At 45.5% G+C, this 21,048-nt stretch overlaps 1 protein-coding gene across 6 annotated transcripts in view; it reads left to right on the forward strand.

The window, feature by feature from the left end:
- Positions 1-21,048, forward strand: part of TSPAN4 (tetraspanin 4) — a 360,764-nt gene that overhangs the window by 143,105 nt on the left and 196,611 nt on the right. For 3 of the 6 annotated variants that reach the window (XM_075281319.1, XM_075281323.1, XM_075281322.1), the window contains one exon: positions 3,283-3,349. The exons of the other annotated variants lie outside the window; for them this stretch is intronic. The gene's annotated coding sequence lies outside the window, so the exon portion shown is untranslated. The remainder of the gene's footprint in view (positions 1-3,282; positions 3,350-21,048) is intronic. 6 annotated transcript variants of the gene reach the window in all.

A 21,048-nucleotide genomic window follows, 5' to 3' on the forward strand; every position in this document is an offset into this window, starting at 1 on the left:
TTATCAATCGGTTAATTTGAATTTAGCTGATAAGGGCTGAGATAGGGAGTCCGTTACCAGCGTATGTAAACATAGACCTAAAACGGAGTTTATTGCAAACTGACTCAAATCCAACTCTGCTACATCAACTTCATATTGTGCATCTTCCAGTGATACTGTGCTAATTTATGTACAATCATCCTTCATTACTGACTGCAAACATGTACTGCTATGAAGAGAGATATAGGGCAGGTGAAATCCCGCCCACCAATGTACTGATAAAACCAGGAAGTGAACAGAACACACAGCATGCAGGTTGGTGAACAAGCCAGTTGGGAATACCCCTTTAATTCACCTACCTGGGTCCGTGGCCTAGTGATGGCCTGAACTGAATCCTATTAATATTTGTTACTGGGTGTGATGAATCACAGTCTCGCCCAGAACCACTTTGGCGCAGAAACCGCGATCACCTTCTTATCTATACCGTCCAATCTCACAGCCAGAGAGAGGACCGGGCCTTATAGGATAATACGAGAAGAGCCTTCTAAAGTTTTAAAGTTTTATTAACCCAAGATGGTCGACACTAGTCAGCCAGAGATATATATAAAGGTATACTCTGGTGGTTACAAGCTTATACGGTTACAGAAAGGTATGTGCAGTAAGATAAAAAGAATAAAAGATTAGAAACAGGGATATAATACCAGATTCGGTCTCCGGAATTCCACTCATGAAATCCAGGGCACATAGCTTTAGAGTCCTTTTAGGTAGTCCACAGATGGAAAGGAGTTGACGTCCCCATTAACATAATAGTCCAGGTTGCATGGTATTTCCATAGGCATTAGACAATAGTCCAAGGGAACATGTTCCACAGCATCTCAGCACCTAGTGACACATGCCAGCAGACCAGGAAGAACACAGCTAAAGAACAAAAGACAAAAAGCCCCGGGTCCTGGCATGGGTGACAATATATCTCCCCTCAGCCCCCTCCCACAATGAGGTCAGCAAGGTGGGCAACTCAGCCCCCTCACCTTATACCAGAATAACTATAAATGGCCATAACTCTTTGCCAGGTGAACCCACTGTTTGGCTAGGGGCATGATGGGGTTCCTCACAAAATCCCCATCAGGTCGAGACCATGGACGATTCCCCAATTCCCTATGGGTAATGAGTTCAGTGCTGGAACCCCTCCTAGGCCTCTGATTGGATCGTGCTTGGGCTCGAAACGTGCGGCCTGGTACTGTGCACAGGAGGAAGTTATTGCCATGACTGTATCATATTTTCCTGTGACAATAACTTCATAAATACCATAACTGATTGAAGTTTTTACGGAGTCAAGCAGTCTACTACTAGGTGTTACTAGAACCCTCAGTGCACTGAGCCAAGATGGCCCCCTGCTAGGATTAATGAAGTTAGCACAGACATGCTAATGACATGCCCAGGGTGAAACACAGGGATGATCAAAGCCACTTCCAGGGAGTAATCGTGGACGCTATCTCTCACATCCTGCTAATCAGATAGAGGGAATCCATCTGAGGCAAATGGGGGATATATCTGAGATGGGCATGGGAAAAAATCATAACTCTGGGCCATTCATCACACTGGGAAATCCAGAAGAAACCTCTAAAATAAAACCACAGAGCCCTGAAGCCATGCAGAACTCAAATCGGACCCCATACCAAACACCTTAAAAATAAGTCATCCTGAGACTAGACCCTAAAGTAGCTTGAGTCCTGATCCATAATATTGCTACAGATGAGTCCAAACTTGTAAAATAAATTTAGACTCTGTACTGGAATCACGCTACATCTTCCCCAGGTTTTTAACTTATGTGTGGTCCAATGTGGGTCTTGAGTAGCCCTCAGCTCCAGGTGTGAGTCCTGGGCTCATTACTTCAGTCCAGGGCAGATCCATGTAGTGAGAGGAAGCGTCTGGGTCTGTCCTGTAACCCTAAGTCCAATGAGACAATATGTTGCTTGTTTTGTTTGTGTGGCTGTTAGCAAGCCACACGTATAGTTAGGTTATCATTTCTGGTTAGTTCGGACGAGCAGGATTTTGATTTATTTTTGCCTGAAGTTAAGGCTGCATTTTGTTTTGCTCTTTTGTGCCTGAAGTGAAGGTTTATTTATTTTCCTGTTTTTCTAAATATGTGCCCCTGTCTTGGCTGTTTGGGTCCGCAACACTTCCCAGTTTTGTTGACCTTTGTTCATAACCTTTTAAACTATGAGAGCTTATCTGATATATAGGATGTTCCAGACAGGAATATTTTGTATCTTTTTACCCATTCTGAGCTACAAGATAATAGTCTGGCACCTATACGACTGGTATAGAAGGCAATGAAGCACTGTCATTTTCACGTTCGGTATTTGCACGTCCTAAACGTGTCACGTATATCCATTATCCCGGTGAGAACTTTACTCTCTAAAAGACAGACTTGCCGTTGAAACAGTCTCATTAATTGCAAAAGTGACAAAATATCACTTGTCGTTGCTCAATCTGTAGGCTTCTCCTTACACATTAATGCAGCGTGTGATGTTCCTGACATTTCTTCCTCTCAAACCCTATTTTTAACTTATTCCACCCCCCACCCCAGCACCATAATTCTTTAGTCCCTTTCCTCTGACAGTCTTGGTGCAGCACGAGACAACATCAGCTCCTGTTACTACTCTGACTGCTGTAAATATGCAGCGTTATACATTATAGATGTCCTTTCTCTGTAACTTCTTCATTCTCATTATTATGTAAAACAGCAAGAAACCCACAAGTTGTATACAGGGAGCGGACTGTATACAGCAGAAAGTTGGTCGTTGTAGGTCCATAGGTTCTTATTAGTCTGCAAGGCTATATAGGGATTGCATAAGCCGTGCTCACCTCATTGATACCCTGCTGGTCCCATTCTAGTCCTTGCCTGGTCCCCTCCGGGCTCCTATTCAAGAAACGGTTTTCATTGTAGCCAAAAGCATAAAGTACAGTCAGATCTCTCCAAAAGACTGAAGGTCCCCTGTTCTTCTCCTCATTACTAGGGGACGTATCGGTCAGACCCCCAGCAATGTGACACTTATTGCCTATCCTATGGCTAGGGAATAGTGTCTGTACTGGGACAACCTTGAACCTACTGCTGTGTATTGGTGACCACACGACCCGGCTGTTCTCTTGTTGGGTATGTCCATGTACAGAGGAAGCCATGTTCACGCTCCTATGTGGCCCACAATGAGGACAGGCGGGTTCTTGGCCCATTACACCTACCTCCATGTGTGCTATTTTAATTTAGATACCTGTATCATTGAGTCTTCTCTTTTCTTCTAGGAAGAAGAAAACTACTTGTCTGCTGGTCAGTGTTGTGGCAAGCCGTAGCGTGAACCACTAATCCAAGGTAAGGATTCAGTAAGTTCACAGATCTGGGGATAATATCACTCCTTAAGGGGAGATCACTTTCTCAGGCATATGGAGTCTTACAAAAGCCTTTTGTGCTCCACTGGGGGATTATGGGAAAAATATGCAAATCTGTTTTCCAACATGTAAATAGGAAAACAATGCCTCTGCTTGCTGCCCTAGGGGTAGCCTCCTTAAACATCATGCCCGACTTCAACAAGCCTTTAATGCTATGATGCGGGGATTAGCCAAATCAGTATCTCAGCTGTGGACAGCGCTGTTTCGATCTGGTTGGATTTCCTATTTACATCTTGGAAAATAGATTTGCATATTTTCCCCATAAGTTCATGGAGGCGAATATCCCAGTGCGAAATTTAAAGGGTTATTTTGGATTACAACGCATGTTACCTTTTATATCGGGATAAGGTTATTCAGTAGAGATGAGCGAACACTGTTCGGATCAGCCGATCCGAACAGCACGCACCCATAGAAATGAATGGAAGCACCTGTGACGCCGGCCGGCCGCCGGCAAAGTCAGCGTCACAGGTGCTTCCGTTCATTTCTATGGGTGCGTGCTGTTCGGATCGAGTGTTCGCTCATCTCTATTATTCAGTTTTCCAATATAATATTTCGCATCCATTCCTCATGAGTCAGATCATTGGAGAAATTATATAGGAACTTTTAGGGAGTGTTCACACAGAGGAATTCTTTCCTGAATCTGCCTCCCATTATATTGAATCAGAGGCAAAGATCGGAGCAGGATGCTGAGAAAACAAGTGTCCTGCTCCACCTTACCTTAGGACATGGCAAAACATGGAGAGGACTTTGAGGCAGACATCCACCATGAATTCCTGTTTACTTTTGCCATGTGAACAGACTCTTAATGGTGACTCCTAGGGGATAATAATTTGTGGTTTCATCATGATCAAACCCGCAGGTCCTAGATCATAATGGGATTTCGGACAAAAAATGGATTTATCATAAACTTGGCGCATACTGGCACAAATTTGATACCCTGCGGTTCATTTTAAGCCCGAAACTACCTGTTAAACCACACCCACTTCTGCAAAGCCACACCCCTTTGTCAAACTAAAGTCAATTTGAGACCGAATCTTAGCAAATTTCTATTAGTAAATCTGCCCCAATGTTTGCGGTCCAGTCTATCCCCAATAAATCTCATTTTAGCTTCGCGTGAGATGAGATTTTACTGTTGATCAATATCTGTATATAAAAGTTACAAGTTATTAAAGTAAAGATAAATTTTCTACATACTGAAAGGAATCTGTAATTGCGGAGCTGGATGATATACTGTCGCTCTCAGACATGCATATACCGTATATCTTGTCCTGTCTTGCTATGCTCCGATGATGATAACCATATCTCATCCGCTTGGGACTGGCTGACACACAGAAGGCTATGTGTAGTTTAGGATTAGCCATCCTATAATTTGTTTATTTTGATCGGTTGTGTTCTTTTCTGTAACACGACCAGATAATATTTTATATGAAGGTCTATGGATTTTATAGACTAAATGATAATTAAACCTTAAGCCCTCTAATCCTAGTGAGGGAACTCGTAGTCAATCTGTTTTAGCAAAACTGGATTATAATTAAGAACAAAGTCTTATACTAAGCCGCCCATAAACAGAAATCAAACTTCCCAAGTGAAGATGCGTAAACCAGGGAGCGCTGCTTATATAGGGGGATGTAACCGGCCATGGCCAAAGTGGTAGAATTATAGGGAGCGTGCCCAAATATTACCATAGGGTGCCAGAATAATAGTCTGAAACAATGGCCAAATAACTGTTACCATACAGTGCCAAAATGTGCCTGGATAAAAGTGCATATGTTACCAAAATACTGTCCTACAGTGCTCCGGTTATACTACCGTAATGTGATACAGCCACAGGAAGCCAAGGGCTAGAGAATGGAGAGGAATAGGAGGCCTCTTCATTTTTCAGTGTATGAACGAGCCCTTAAAGTTACATGATCGGCCTTACAAAGAAGCTGCCCCTGGTATCACCTAGACCAGGGGTCCTCAAACTTTTTAAACAGTGGGCCGGAGGCAGAGCAGGTCGCACAGACATCGGGAGCGGTGCCCTTCAATAGGTAAAGTGAAGTGCGCTCCATGGCCTGGCCCGAGCTCCCCAGGAGCTTCATTATAAATGCACGCCTGCCGGCGTAGTCGGCAGGGCCAGACAGAAGTGCTTGGCGGGCCGCATGTGGCCCACGGGCCGCAGTTTGAGGACCTCTGACCTAGACCCTGCATATCTGGCTTTTCCGTCCTCCACTATGGTTGAGTTTCTGCTCTTATTTGTTACCATTAGCTAGGCCCTGATTCAACAGCACGTATGGCACATGGATGACACCCATGCACCAGCCATGCGCCTCCGCGACCCCGTTCATTGAAGCCAGTGAGCACGGTCCACAAAATAGACAGGAATATGACCTGTCCAGAGTTTTTCTCCTGAATCACGGTCCCATACACCAGACTGTGAAAATACATGGTTGTGTGTATGGAGCCATAGAATTCAATGGATGAGTATGAAAAACACAGATAGCACACTGACGCTAGGTTCACACTATTATTCAACTTCCTGTTGTTCGTATCTATTGAGGAACCCAAAAAATTGAAAGCTAATGGTGGGTTCACACCTGCGCCCGTGCCCGCTTTAGCCAATCTGGACGGTTTCCGTCTCCTGCCTCAAGAAACTGGACCGGGGACGGAAACCCGGCAGTCAGTTTTCAAACCCATTCACATGAAGTCCTGCATGTCCGACTTTGTGTCCAGCTAAAAAAAATGGCGGAGCGGCAGAAGACCCTCACGGGCGGTCACCTTTGCTAACCCATTCAAGTGAATGGGTTTGAAAGCTGACCGCTGGGTTTTCATCCCCTGTCCAGTTTCTCGGGGCAGAAGACGTAAACCCAGCAGGATTGCCGAAAGAGGACATGGGCGCCAGTGTGAACCCGCCCTGAACTTTCAATTTTTCAGGTTCCCAAGTGGATACGAACAACGGGAAGCTGAACGCTAGTGTGAACCTAGCGTCAGTGTTCTAGCTTTGTTTTTCACACAGATCCTTAGATTTCTATGATTCCATACACACAACCATGTTTAGGATTGCCAAAAACAGGCGCAGGTGTGAACCCGCCCTAATTCGCTTAAAAAGCGATTACCTGCCAGACTATAATTGGGTCTGCTGGGTTTCTGGCCAAAAAATGCGGAGTAATAAGTTATACATGCAGGACTTCTCTCTCTAAAAATTTCAAACGGATCTGGGGTTGGAAACCCTAAGCGGAATGTGACTGTTAATGTGAACCAAGTCTGACACCCAGCCTGTGCATGAGGCCTTGGACTGTTGTCTGACATGGTGCCCATTCACATGACCGGAAGATTTGGAAGAGAGGGGGCAGCTCTTAACTTTAGCTCATCGAGGGGATCCAGATAACATGCTCCCCCTGCTCCCCCTTATAATGTCCCTATGCCTTTTTATGATCTACGTCCCGGGGGGTGTCCAGATGAGACAACCCTCAGACTAGCACGTAGTCCCGGTAATATGTGCAGAAATAAATTTTCCATAAACGTTTAGCAGTTATTTAGTTCACAAAATCCTATTCAGTGGCTTAGAAATGTATTAAATCTCGGGTTGGATAGGGACAGGAGAGGATATAAATGCATTTTCTAGTACATTTCTCTATATAATCCTGAATTATTTATTGGAGTTTGCATATGAATTAATTTCACACTGGCGAGGGTTTTGGAAATTATTTCCTTACAAAAACTTCAGTCTGTAGATGAACAGTTAGAGAAGTGTAAAATACTGCCAGGTGAGTGATGGAGAATGCACCCGCTCTCTAATTGCACGCATGAAGGAGCCATAAAGACTTCATTTCTGCCATCATAGGGGTGGAAGGTTTTCTAAAAATGATTGCCGCTGCCTTAACTCTTTGTAGGAAGGATGAACATGAACCCAGTTAGGACAATGTTTACAGATCAGTTATAGGTTGTCACCTACACCAGATGGAAGACCCTCGGCCTCATCACACGGCCATGTCCAGGAAACTTTGTCCATGTGCAACTCAGCTTTCCTGCACTGACCAGGACCATGTGTGGGGAAGTTACCGAATTATAGTGAGTTATGGCCAGATCACTATTGTCAGTCCAGGTCTGTAGCGATCCGGGCGTTCCATCATAATTCACTATCGTGCAGTGTGATCCTTACACACGGCTGGGATCAGTGTATGTGTATGGACCATGTTTCCGGTTCTGTACACAGCTGTGTGTATAAGGCCTTGGGTTACCGGGGACTTAGACCCATTAAGTTTGCAACACCTTTTATTAGGGCTCGTTTGAACAGGGAAGAGGGGCGAATTTTGACGCGGAATCCACATCACAATCCGCCCCCTCACAATACAGGTCTGTGTAGACCCCTAGCTTACTTTTTCCTAACATGCCGCTGACGGAAAAATGAAGTGAGCTGTCCTTTCTTCAGGTGGATTCAGCGGCTGAATCAGCCCCGGCGTCCACCTTGCGACAGCACCCTGTGGACTAGGCCCATTCATTTGCTCCTACTCCAGAGTGCGAAGCCGCGACAGTCGTGGCAGGTGCATTTTGGCCCTATTCTGACGCGGCTTCCCGTGTCAGAATCCGGACCAAAATACGCCATATCGTGCCCTGTGTGAACTAACTCTAACAGCGGGTACTAAGGATCGGGAGGATCAAGAATGTCACACACCACTAATATTCGGCCCTATTTACATCTGTGTTTGGATTTGTCCCCTTAGGGATCCCCTGAATGCAAACCTATGCTCATAAAAAAACAGATACCTAAGGAAACCTGTGGACCCCATAGACTATAATCTTTTGTTTTCTGCACAAAACATGCAGAGAAAAAAGTCCTGCAAGCATGATATAAAAAAACAATATAAAGCGGATAACACTCGGCCATCAAAAATGGAAAAACTGATGGGGAACAAATGCAAAACGGTCATGAAAAAAGACCGATTTATCAGTTTTTCCTAGCTTAGCAAATCCCATCCACACATTGCAGAAAAATATCTGGAGTGGAAATACTGCGATTTCCAAAAAAACCTTTGCGTTTTTGGAATTCGCAGTATGTCAGTTATACGGAAACACCAGCGGTTTCCGTATAGGTATAACTGAAGCAGAAAGTTTTCTTTGAAAAAGTGTTGCAGGAGAAACTGCAATGCGTTTCAGCTGCGGTTTTTCGCTGCAGCCTGCTATATGGGTCCTTAATAGAGATGAGCGAGTACTGTTCGGATCAGCCGATCCGAACAGCACGCACGCATTGAAATGAATGGACGTAGCCGGCACGTGGGGGGTTAAGCGGCCAGCCGGCGTCAAAGCGGAAGTACCAGGTGCTTCCATTCATTTCAATGCGTGCATGCTGTTCGGATCGGCTGATCCGAACAGTACTCGCTCATCTCTAGTCCTTACCCCAAATTCAATGATTTTTTATTGTCTTTCGTGATAAGATATCCCGCTGCGACACCTACATTTCTAATAGGGAGGACTCCGACCCCAGACCGGCACTTGTCTGTTTCCTTTAAGGAGCAGTCATGGTTGCAGCGCAGCGTGGTCTGACCCATTTTCGGTGCAGAATACATTGCAATGATTAATTTACAATAGGGAAGGCATTTTACTTCTATAAATCATCGGAGACTTGTGCTAAACAATGGCAGGAAACCGTTTTTGTAATCCCTCAAGGCGATAGTGCTGGGGCTCCATACATAAACATGGCGGTGGCGCACATCGGAGGCTCCTGTGATTGGGAATGACAATGTATCTGACAAGCCATACAAGTTCTCGTTGGCAATAATCAAGTGCGCTAAATGTATTTCCCCAGTTTGGGCTGCGAAACAGGGAAAAGTATTAAATAAGTGTTGAATTGTCGTCCGGAGGTAAAGCCGAGGCTTGTATAATGGGGAATTACATACACTGAGTCCATGTGTTACTTCTATTATTGGAACTGCCGTCCTTAAGATTGGAAGCGATATGATAATACATCGGGGAAATAAAATTCATCATTGTTGATTTTGTCTGCAGAAAATCCTCATTGTTTGTGACCATCTGCAATATGTTTTTGTGTTTTTTTTGGGGAAATTCTAAGAATAACTCTGTTAAGGAATTACTGTATAGGCCGGTACCGAGATACCTAGTGCTCTTCAATTGTAAATTCGCCTTGGGTCTCCACTTTAAGTTGTAATACAGTCGAGGAAATCCCATCATCTTTCGATCTCACAGCTCAGGCCCATGCTGGAAAATGAAGGATTTAATAGAAAACCTACGAAGAGAAGGTTCTTAAAGGGGATATCCAGGGACTAAAGTGTTACCTCTTTCTGGCTGGGTTCTTTCAGTGCTATAGATCAGGCTGGAAATACGTGATCAAAATTTGCACCCGAGGTTATCTGCCTGCTCGCTCCTCTCCCATGTTCACAGGTACACATGTAGCCTTCAACTTCAATCTGATAACTCACTGCACCACAGTCATGCACCATCAGAGCCATTGCAATGGAGGAAAGTTGAGTTAAAATTTGATGCGTTAAAAATCATGTTAAACTTGGCTACATCGTGTGCTATGTATTTTACTATTCTAATGATCTGGTCTGCCAGCCCTATGTAGTGCAGGTAATAGTAATGATAATGGGGGAGGAGAGAGGTGCTGGTGTCCATCATGTCATCAGCCTGGAAACCCAACGTACAGCATTGAAACAACTTAGACCAGAAATAGACCCTTTAAAGGGTTGAGGTGGTCACATATCCTCCATTAATCTTTCTGGTGCTGGTTACCACTAACATACCCCTAAGGGTAAGTTCACACGGGGTTTTATTGGTCCCGAACCTGAGGCGGAGGCTGCTTCAGGTTCCGGACCAAAATATGGGTAGCTGCGACTGGATGCCAGTGCAGTGTACCAGCATCCAGTCACGCGCTCCGCTCCAGATTAGGCCCAAATGAATGGGCCTAGTCGGGAGGGAGTGTCTTCAGGCGCGTATCGCAAGGCGAATCTGCCAGAAAGAATGAGCATGTCACTTCTTTTTTCCGGGAGCCAGAACAAATGGCTCCCAGAAAAAAAGAACTCACCAACTCTTATTGATTTCAATGGGAGCCGTCTTTTTGGTCAGAATTTTGAGGTAGATACGGCCTCAATATCCTGACCAAAAAACCCCGTGTGAACTTACCCTAACTCACCATAGAAGAAGAGTTTGGTGCTCAGACTACCATTACTTTGTGCTTTGGTAGTCTGATTACCAAGCACCGTCTGTATAGCGCAATTTGGAAAACTTACAGATAGAGCTCTATGGAGAAGGGAGGGGGGAGCAGGAGGCTTCCAGCTGGTTAATTCATTTTTTGCTATATTCTGTTTTCCTCTTATCTAGCAGTGGTAGGCCGGGTTCAGATGGGGCTTTTTAGTCAGGATTTTGACGCGGAATCCGCTGTTTGGGACTCTGTGATCTCCATACTATACAGTACATGAAGCTCCGTACATTATAGTAGCGCCCCCCACCAACCAGGCCATTAAAAAAACACAGAGAAACCCCCTTGAAACTAAAGGTAAACCCTATAAGACTAAGCAATATAATGGCGAGATCCTCTTATAGCTCAGTATCAGGAGAACAAAAGCTCCGATCACTGTGACCATACATTACCAGCTTACCGTGCTGTAAACGTATATGACTGGTAATGGGATTAGACTGATATTCAATAGCCTTTTACAATCTAATATTTCATATCTTCTCGGACACCCTTGTTTTACATGGCCTGTGCTGTTTGGTGCAGACTAACATAGTGTACTATTAATTGAAGTCAAACACCAATTAAAATATTGACCCGGGAATTGGCTGACGATTATTGATTACAAAGGTTGGGCATAGGAAGTGACTGCGTCCGTGACAGGTGAAGCCATTACTGTACGTTCTAGTGTATAAGATTTCCAATAATTCTTGATTCAATATGAACAACCTACAGCAGTTACAGGGAAAATTGATCCTATCTATAAATACTGTAGTATGTGTTTCTCCAAGAAGACACTTCTCTCTGGGGGCCGCCTATTGTGCATTATATACTGTACAATACAAGCTCTGCCATGCTGACTTGTATTGGATTTGGTTTTCCCTGTAATAGTGTTGTGGCTGGAAAATATGTTATGTCTTACCAGTAATCATGAGAATTTCCTATACCACCAATATACTGTACGTTAGATTAATATTGACCGTCGTGTGGCCGATGAGTTGTATGTCTGAGTGGTCCCACCATCATCGTTCCATACTGTGTTCGGGCCATCCCGTTCCTCTCTCTGCATTTTTTGTGCAGAAACCACACGGACCCCATTATAGTCTATGGGGTCCACGTTTTTCCTTAGGTAACCGCTTTTTTAAGCAGATTAGGTTTCTGTTCAGTACAAGTGGACTACCCGAATGGAAACCCGAACGCAGATGTGAACCGGGCCTGAACTGGTTAAAATTGGTCACTTTTACTATATCTACATAGCTTTATATGATGAAGACATTGTGATCCATCACTTTTTGCCCATTAACTATTTTATCAGTACTATGACAAAGGTTTTTCATGGCCACCATAAAGGGGACCTTTCACCACCTCTATCCACTCCAATTCTTTTCATCCCACTCTGCTGATTTCTGACACAGTTGAAATTTTTTCTCCAGCCAATAGCATTCCCAAGCAATCATTCCAGTTAGTTATAGTATAATTGTTCTGTCTGTTGTCATGTGGGCGGTGCTAGGCTGCCTGCTTCATTCTAGGACTGCCCACTTGAGAGTAATTAGCATATTAAGCACTGAACTTGCAGCATTAGTTGTCCAGGAACAGCAGGGGCTAGAGAAAAAATTCCAACTTCATCGGAATCAGTGGAGCAGCCCCAGTTGATGGATACAGAGAGTAGGAATTGGGGAAAGGTCTTCTTTAAAGGGATCCTATCATTAAAATGTTTTTTTTTTTCTGACTAACACATAGGATTAGCCTTAAGAATGGCTATTCTTCTCCTACCTTTAGATGTCTTCTCTGCGCCGCCGTTCGGTAGAAATCCCTGTTTTCTTCGGTATGCAAATGATTTGTCTCACAGCACTGGGGGTGGTCCTCAGCGCACAAACAGCACTAGGGGCATCCGCAATGCTGTGAGAGAACTCTCCAGCGACACCTCTATCTTCTTCTGGAACAGCCTCTCTCCATGTCTTCTTCTGGCGCTGGGGGTCAAACCTCTACACATGTGCAGTCGGCACTGCCATCGGGCCTTGGGCAGAGCCATTTTTTTGTGGCCGCTTACTCGCATGCTCAAGGCCCGATGGCAGAACCGACTGCGCATGCGTAGAAGTTTGACTCCCAGTGCCGAAAGAAGACGCAGGGAGAGGCCGTTCCAGAAGAAGATAGAGGCATTGCTGGAGAACACATTGCAGAAGACGACATCTAAAGGTAGGAGAAGAATAGCCTTTCTTAAGACTATTCCTACATGTTAATAAAAAAAAAATAAAAAAAATTAAAGATATAATCCCTTTAAAGTGACCCTGCCAGGTGATTTTCCCTGTCCTGTCTATGATAGAGGGGGAGAAGCTGACCTTTATGGCGTATACGGTAGGTTTATATGACAGGACCCCAGGAGAGAATTCTGTTGACCCCACCCACACTGTGATTGACGATACAGATAGAGCTGTCAATCACAGTCTGTGGGCGGAGTAAGCAGGACTCTTCTTGTCTCTCCTAGGAGTTCTGTCTGGATTTACTCTGGTTTTACTCATTTATCCGTTCCCAAATCATATAAACCTATATATCACATAGCTAAGCTGTTCTCCCCCTATCATATGTTACTGTCATGGCAATAGAAATCACCTGACGGGTTCACTGGCCTTTCTACATTGTTACATTCATTAAAGGGGACGAGTAATGTTGGTTTTTATTTGGCCAGTCATCAGATAAAGCTGAGTGTCTATGGTGTAATTGGTCAATTTTAGCCACATGAGTGTGGAATGATGGTGGTGGGACCGTTGGGGCAAATAATGGGGTATACAACTAATCGCTCTCATGATGGTCCTATATTTAATGTCCTAGCTAAAGTTGCAGAATTTTCCATTTGCTTTGATTTATGACCATGGTCACTTTCTAAAAAGGACCTATCACAGAGTAACAGAGGGACGGAAAAGATAATACATTGTTCTGTCTGTATGAATAATATAAGTATTTCATTTTTTGGCTGGGCTGGTGGTTATTGGCCCGCTTTTAGTATTTCAATAGTAACTCTTACGTGAAGATGCTCCTTACAGTGTATTATACATCACACAGAGGAATCAATGGGGAAAAACGTAAAAAATAAATAAGCGGCTGTAAGATTAAAGTAGTTCTTATCAAAGCAGATCTCACAGTATGACCAAACCTCTAGAATTTATAACCTAGTAAAATGCTCGGACATCGAAACATTTTCTCTCGGTCTTTGCTCTTCTGCTTACTTATGATAAATTCTGGTAGAGGTTTATTGTCGGCCATATATACCCGTCCTACTGTTACATCTTTATAACTTTACGATCCCTCCCTGCCTCTTGAACTGAGAGATCAAATATAAGGCCTATAGGACTGAACAGTATTTGTCTTAATATCAATATATATACACAGTGGCGTAACTAGGAATGGCGGGGCCCCGTGGTGAACTTTTGACATGGGGCCCACCCGATCGACACCAAAGACCTCATCCAACCGACCCCTTCCCCCTGTATTTCTACGCACACTATTATTCCCCATAGTGGCCCCTGTACACAGTAATATGCCCCATAGTGGCCCCTGCACACACTATTATGCCCCATAGTGGCCCCTGCAAACACTATTATGCCCCATAGTGCCCCCTGCACACACTATTATGCCCCATAGTGGCCCCTGTACACACTATTATGCCCCATAGTGGCCCCTGTACACAGTAATATGCCCCATAGTGGCCCCTGCAAACACTATTATGCCCCATAGTGCCCCCTGTACACACTATTATGCCCCATAGTGGCCACTGTACACACTATTATGCCCCATAGTGCCCCCTGTACACACTATTATGCCCCATAGTGGCCACTGTACACACTATTATGCCCCATAGTGGCCACTGTACACACTATTATGCCCCATAGTGGCCCCTGTACACACTATTATGCCCCATAGTGGCCCCTACAAACACTATTATGCCCCATAGTGGCCCCTGCACACAGTATTATGCCCCATAGTGCTCCCTGCACACACTATTATGCCCCATAGTGGCCCCTGTACACACTATTATGCCCCATAGTGGCCCCTGTACACAGTATTATGCCCCATAGTGGCCCCTGCACACACTATTATGCCCCATAGTGCCCCCTGCACACACTATTATGCCCCATAGTGGCCCCTGCACACATTATTATGCCCCATAGTGGCCCCTGTACACAGTATTATGCCCCATAGTGGCCCCTGCAAACACTATTATGCCCCATAGTGCCCCCTGCACACACTATTATGCCCCATAGTGCCCCCTGCACACACTATTATGCCCCATAGTGCCCCCTGCACACACTATTATGCCCCATAGTGGCCCCTGCACACACTCTTATGCCCCATAGTGGCCCCTGTACACAGTAATATGTCCCATAGTGGCCCCTGCACACACTCTTATGCCCCATAGTGCCCCTGCACACACTATTATGCCCCATAGTGCCCCCTGCACACACTATTATGCCCCATAGTGGCCCCTGCACACACTCTTATGCCCCATAGTGGCCCCTGTACACACTATTATGCCCCATAGTGGCCCCTGCACACAGTATTATGCCCCATAGTGGCCCCTGTACACACTCTTATGCCCCATAGTGGCCCCTGTACACACTCTTATGCCCCATAGTGGCCCCTGTACACACTATTATGCCCCATAGTGGCCCCTGTACACAGTAATATGTCCCATAGTGGCCCCTGCACACACTCTTATGCCCCATAGTGCCCCCTGCACACACTATTATGCCCCATAGTGGCCCCTGCACACACTCTTATGCCCCATAGTGGCCCCTGTACACAGTAATATGTCCCATAGTGGCCCCTGCACACACTCTTATGCCCCATAGTGCCCCCTGCACACACTATTATGCCCCATAGTGCCCCCTGCACACACTATTATGCCCCATAGTGCCCCCTGCACACACTATTATGCCCCATAGTGGCCCCTGCACACACTCTTATGCCCCATAGTGGCCCCTGTACACACTATTATGCCCCATAGTGGCCCCTGCACACAGTATTATGCCCCATAGTGGCCCCTGTACACACTCTTATGCCCCATAGTGGCCCCTGTACACACTCTTATGCCCCATAGTGGCCCCTGTACACACTCTTATGCCCCATAGTGGCCCCTGTACACACTATTATGCCCCATAGTGGCCCCTGTACACAGTAATATGTCCCATAGTGGCCCCTGCACACACTCTTATGCCCCATAGTGCCCCCTGCACACACTATTATGCCCCATAGTGCCCCCTGCACACACTCTTATGCTCCATAGTGGCCCCTGCACACACTCTTATGCCCCATAGTGGTCCCTGCACACAGTATTATCCCCCATAGTGGTCCCTGTACACAGTAATATGTCCCATAGTGGCCCCTGCACACACTCTTATGCCCCATAGTGGCCCCTGTACACACTATTATGCCCCATAGTAGCCCCTGTACACAGTAATATGCTCCACTGTGGACACCCAGGGGGGAAAAAACATTTAAAAAAAACCCTGTTACTTACCTATCCCTGGTTGGTTCCACTGCACTCTCCGCCACTGTCAGCCATCTTCATATGGACGCATGTCCCGGTCATGTTACATCATGGACGTCATGCAAGTAGGCCCGAACCTGCCCAGAGAGGTAAGTAACACTGTTTTTTATGGTCCATTACCTCTCCTGGGCCTCCGATCATTATACTCGGGGGTCCAAACGCCGCCCCCCCCCCCGAGTATAATAGTGCTTGAGGGGCCCACGGTGTCACTTACCGATCTTGGCCCCTGTCAGGATCGGTAAGTAAGTAGGGCTGTTACCAGCTGGAGTAAAGGCCTATTTAAAAAAAACAGAGCGCAGCGGTAGCAGCTGCCACCGAGTCCCCTAATGTCCCGGGCCCCGTGGCAGCCGCTACCGCTGCTACCCCGGTAGTTACGCCCCTGTACATACATGTTTTCTGCAGTGAGCTATGGCCTGGAAAATACTTCTGTGCAACAAGCGCTGCCTTATGAAAGTTATTGCAGACACAGGACGCCGCAGGGCCCACTCTGGGACATAATTCATGGGTGCACTATGGCGAATCTGTGCCACTAATGAACTACGTGAATGGCATAAAGGTGCTCTGCTTAGAGGGGAGCGCAGCTGTGGCTGTCATCTCTCAGCATGTCGGGTCAGGCGAAGCAAAGACAGACGTCTGTCCTTTACAAGTGTGCGTGCCTCGGTGTGCCACTTGCAAATCACTGCAATTTCCCATTAGGCAACCTTCATCTTGGCGCACAGTGACGTCAACAGCCATCCATCATGCCGGCCTTGTAACAGGTGGCAATGTGGAGCTATCTGTCACCCCTTAACCCGCTCTTTTAATGACTGCTAATCTTGCCTTGACACACAGATACGTCTCACACAGAGCCACTCATTGGGACATTCACCGTCATTCGTCATGCTGTTCCCGAAAGAGTGACACGCCGCTATCTCCTTACCTTTTCCCTTTCTTCCCAGACTGTGACCTGCGTCGCTGTCTATCATACTAATACCCTACCTGTGGCATATAACTCTAGTCCGTCTTGCCTGTGACACATATGGCTATCTGTCACCCTGGCATCACACACGGCTATTTGTAACCCCGGTAGCGGGAACAGTGACACGCGCGTCTATCTATTATCCTGTTTCTATTAGGCAGCAAATATCTTTAACCTCTGCAATTTATTTGTCATTGTTCTTGGTTTTTTGTCTGAGAGGAGCATCTGTTGACTGGCTTCATGCAAAGGCTGAGCTTTCAGTGGATGTCAGTAAAGAGAATACACACGCTTATGCCATCATCTGTTCACCAAGATCTTGGCAGTCCCACGGTTACCGAGCTACTTGTTTGTTTTAGACATGTCATCCCATCGTACATACACTTTGCATACAATGAGAGACATTGCTGGAGATTTATCAACAGTGTAAAATACTGAATTTTATTAAGTGGCAAAATGGAAGAAATTGCACCAATTTGACAACAAAAAGGAGCAACACGGTGGCTCAGTGACTAGCAGCGCTGGAGTCTTGGGTTCAAATCTTATCACTAATCGTGATGGCTCATCTTCCCATCAGCATAGTTGCCAAGAGTCTGAAATGACCAGGATTGTCCCAAATATTTGATAACAATCCCAGCAAATGTTCGTTCAAACCCTTCCTTAAAGGGGGCTGTTGGGGTGATTCCATGGGCCGGACTTAAATACCCAGATTTGTACCCACCAGAAGTTTGGAAATGTTATACCCATCTCTCACATTCATGGCCTATCCATAGGAGATACTATAAATATGGACTTTGTGTAGGTCCCACCTCTGACACCACATTTCCCAATATGGCCACTGTGACATGGCTGCATATGTATGGGTCTATTCATTCATATCTATGGGATTAGGCGTCCTCTGCCATTTTAAGAATGCCCATAGAGACGTCTATGTACACCCATGTCTCCATTCTTAGTAGCTTCAAGAAGGGATTGAGGCGATCTCCATTCTTATGATATAGAAGTGGTGCCCAGATCTGTTGCAAAGATATGGCCAGGGGTAGAGGGTGCAATCGCATCAGGGCCCAGGAGCCTTAGGGGGCCCATAAGCACTGGCATCAATATTGAGATTGCAGCTTCCATCTGACCCATAAACCAAGGAGACCCACAGATTACCCGAACCACACTAAGGTGGATTAAACTCCTTAGCGCCCATAACCATCACTGTAGGGATGTGAGGTAGGGGGCCCGGACAAAAGATTGCACCGGTGCCCACAAGACATTAGTTACACCAGTGGATATGGCCTTTGAATATGCCATAAATTTGTGAGTTTGGGATACTCTTTTAAGTATATTCCAGTATATAATCCTCTCCGTTCTTGTCCTGAAAGACTCTTATACTTTACATAACTGGAAGACGTCTGTGAAGCAGGTGCGGACATGAAGTACTGCGGGCTCCTGTGCAAAAACAGCCTGTGGGCTCTTTCCCCAGCACACCCACATCTTACTCTATATTCACATAGAATGACAATGGATCATTATTTTGACAAATAAATGGAGAAAATAAATGTATTATTTCCCCTGGAGCGGTGAGTATAATTCCTTGGGGTCTAGGGCAGAGAAGGGAATATTAGTAGCATCCCTGGTGGTCTAGGGTAGTGTAGTGAAGGAGTTAAATCCCTATGAAGGCGATAACGTTTTGTACTGAAGTCTGCAACCTGCCATCCATTCTAAGTGCTGTAATAAAATAGATTTTTTTTTTTTTGCAAGACTTCAACGCTGAATATATAAAATAATGCAAAATTATGCAGGACTGTAGTATACGTTCTAAACCTCCTTGTTTATTCATATGGCGATAACACCGGTACCAGAGCCGTACCAGTTGCTGTGCAACAGTGTTATCAAGGCACACTTGAAAATAAAGGCAATTTTAATGCATTTCTTTCCATCAGAAGATAATGAAATATTTCACAATCCATTTTCTTCTTTACCATTATATACGTGCAGCGATGTCGTCTTCTTTGTTTATGGGGTTGTTGCTGACCCGGTGGCAGATAAAGTGTCACAGCTTTACATAAATACAGATATCTACAGCTCTGCACGCTTAGCTATCAGCAGTTAGCAATATTTGCTAAATTATATTTTACTTCAAGTCCACTGACAATAGAAGCGATACCGTGGGGATTTATAGAGGAGGTGCAGCTACTGCAAAGACATATATTAGGAAGTCATGTCAGCCGAAGTAATAAAGATGTTTCTGTAAGAAATAATAAAGAGTCGGATATTAAAGGACCGTCCTCGATGGTCACGATTATTGGAACTCTAGACTTTTTTTTTTTTCCGTTCACACGGGGCAATAGGGGGCGGAATTTGTCGCTGAATCCACGTCATATTCCACCCCCTCACAATGGAGGTCTATGTAGACCGCTAGCTTACTAGCGGCATGTTCCCGCTCATGTGAAAAAGAAGCGAGCTGCCCTTTCTTTAGGCGGAGTCCGCAGCTGATACAGCGCCAGTGTCCTCCTCGTGGCAGCAGCCTCCGGACTAGGCCCATTCATTTGAGCCAACTCTGGAGGGGGAAGCCGTGACTTTTGGAAGCCGCGACAGTCGCCCGATTGGGAACAAAATGCGCCATACCGCCCCCCCGTGTGAACTAGCCCTTAGGCTCTGGTCATACAGTGTTTCTGGGGTAGATTTGCCAAGAAAGCTCCTAGGACCATAGGGGTGATTTATCACACTATTATCTATACCTTGGCATACAGCAAAACCTTCCATCAGAGGTACTGTACTATATACAGAAAGTCAGAGAATATTTAAAGGGGCGTTCTAGTTGATTTATTTTAACCCCTATGGAGGCTTAAAATAATTGACAGTGCTTAGTAACCTGTCCGTTTGGCCTGGGATCCAGCCGAGAGCCTTTGTTTAGGTTCTCGGCCTTCCTGACCTTAGCCCGAAGACCAGCGTGTTAGCCAATCACTGGCCAATCGTAACCAGGACTCTGTCTTCAAAAAGTGGATAGTGAGGATCATGCCCATAACTCATGTCTTCAACCTAGGGAGCGTCAGCTCTGGAGAGACCCTGACATTTCTGCAGAGGAAATCCCGGGTAAGTAAAAGGGGAGACTGGTGGGAGGCGGGATAAACCATTGGTGTCAGAGCCATGGTGGTCCAAATCTTCTTCTTAACACCCAATTAAAGGGGATGCACTAGTCTGTAAATTGTGTGGTGACTGTACCCAGAAGCTCAACTCACATCTCCTAGGCCCCCTGCATAATATATAATGGGGCTCCCACTTACCCTGTGCTATCTACTGTATAATACTGATGTCTTGTTATGTATTAAATAGGTCTTTGGGCCCCCCTGCGGCCCCTGTAGCCATAGCTGTAGAGGATGCAGAGGTAGCAAAGCTCCAGGCAGTGCCTATTGCTGGCTGCTCAGTCCAAATCAAGTGACGGGGCCTGAGCTGCAGTACCATTCCCGGCCACCACACGATGTGTGACCTGTCCCCTCTCCCAGAGTGTTACTACTGCTTCAGTGTCCCAGAAAACATCTATAATTTTTATTTGCTGCCAAGAATGAACAGAATGATTGTGGCAATAAATACAGCGACCAGCAAAAGTAAGAGTATACAAAGCAGACAGAGCAGAACGCGGGGATACGGGCAGCCTTGGACCTTGGACATTGTGTATTTCATGTATTGAATTCCCATAATATCAAAAGGAATTAATAGGCTTTTAGAGAAATAAAGCGGGATGGTTGTGCATCAATGTCAGGACGGTTTGTCTTCTGTGTCACCTCTTGGACCCCTTTATCACAATAACCTCTTATATTCTGTATTACATTGTACAAAAACAACCTCTGTATAGCACGGCTGCGTGTTTTTCTGATCCGTAAATCAGATTTATTGTTGGAAATATTTAGAAGTATCAGAAAGTCATGGCCACCATGAAAGGACCTTGGATGACTGTAGGCG

Source organism: Leptodactylus fuscus, chromosome 7 (genome assembly GCF_031893055.1).
Source record: "Leptodactylus fuscus isolate aLepFus1 chromosome 7, aLepFus1.hap2, whole genome shotgun sequence".
NCBI lineage: Eukaryota > Metazoa > Chordata > Amphibia > Anura > Leptodactylidae > Leptodactylus > Leptodactylus fuscus.